The sequence below is a fragment of the Triticum dicoccoides genome, chromosome 3B (assembly GCF_002162155.2).
Source record: "Triticum dicoccoides isolate Atlit2015 ecotype Zavitan chromosome 3B, WEW_v2.0, whole genome shotgun sequence".
Classification (NCBI taxonomy): Eukaryota; Viridiplantae; Streptophyta; class Magnoliopsida; order Poales; family Poaceae; genus Triticum; species Triticum dicoccoides.
Genome location: NC_041385.1, coordinates 143,071,719 through 143,073,244, shown reverse-complemented (window position 1 = coordinate 143,073,244; position 1,526 = coordinate 143,071,719).

Genomic DNA, 1,526 nt, shown 5'->3' with positions numbered 1-1,526 from the left:
CCACCTGGGGCTGGTCCCCTCCCACACTTGGCCCATGCAGCCCTCTGGGGCCGGTGACCCCACCTGGTGGACCCCCGGGACCCTCCCGGTGGTCCCGGTATGTTACCGATAGCACCCGAAACTTTTCCGGTGACCAAAACAGGACTTTCCATATATAAACCTTTACCTCTGGACCATTCCGGAACTCCTCGTGACGTCCGGGATCTCATCCGGGACTCCAAACAACATTCGGTAACCACGTACATCTATTCCCTATAACCCTAGCGTCATCGAACCTTAAGTGTGTAGACCCTACGGGTTCGGGAACCATGCAGACATGACCGAGACATTCTCCAGTCAATAACCAACAGCGGGATCTGGATACCCATGTTGGCTCCCACATGTTCCACGATGATCTCATCGGATGAACCACGATGTCAAGGACTCAATCAATCCCGTATACAATTCCCTTTGTCTAGCGGTATAGTACTTGCCCGAGATTCGATCGTCGGTATGCCGATACCTTGTTCAATCTCGTTACCGACAAGTCTCTTTACTCGTTCCGTAACACATCATCCCGTGATCAACCCCTTGGTCACATTGTGCATATTATGATGATGTCCTACCGAGTGGGCCCAGAGATACCTCTCCGTCACACGGAGTGAAAAATCCCAGTCCCGATTCGTGCCAACCCAACAGACACTTTCGAAGATACCCGTAGTGCACCTTTATAGCCACCCAGTTACGTTGTGATGTTTGGTACACCCAAATCATTCCTATGGTATCCGGGAGTTGCACAATCTCATGTTCTAAGAAAATGATACTTGACATTAGAAAAGCTTTAGCATACGAACTACATGATCTTTGTGCTAGGCTTAGGATTGGGTCTTGTCCATCACATCATTCTCCTAATGATGTGATCCCGTTATTAATGACATCCAATGTCCATGGTCAGGAAATCGTAACCATCTATTGATCAACGAGCTAGTCAACTAGAGGCTTACTAGGGACATGGTGTTGTCTATGTACCCACACATGTATCTGAGTTTCCTATCAATACAATTATAGCATGGATAATAAACGATTATCATGAACAAGGAAATATAATAATAATAACTAATTTATTATTGCCTCTAGGGCATATTTCCAACAGTCACCCACTTGCACTAGAGTCAATAATCTAGTTCACATCGCCATGTGATTAACACTCACAGGTCACATCGCCATGTGACCAACATCCAAAGAGTTTACTAGTGTCACTAAACTAGTTCACATCATCATGTGATTAAGACTCAATGAGTTCTTTGGTTTGATCATGTTTTGCTTGTGAGAGAGGTTTAAGTCAACTGGTCTGCAACATTCAGATCCGTATATACTTCGCAAATCTCTAGGTCATATTGTAAATGATGCTTCCACGCTCCACTTGGAGCTATTCCAAATGGTTGCTCCACTATACGTATCCGGTTTGCTACTCAGAGTCATTCGGATAGGTGTTAAAGCTTGCATCGACGTAACCCTTTATGCCGAACTCTTTATCACCTCCATAA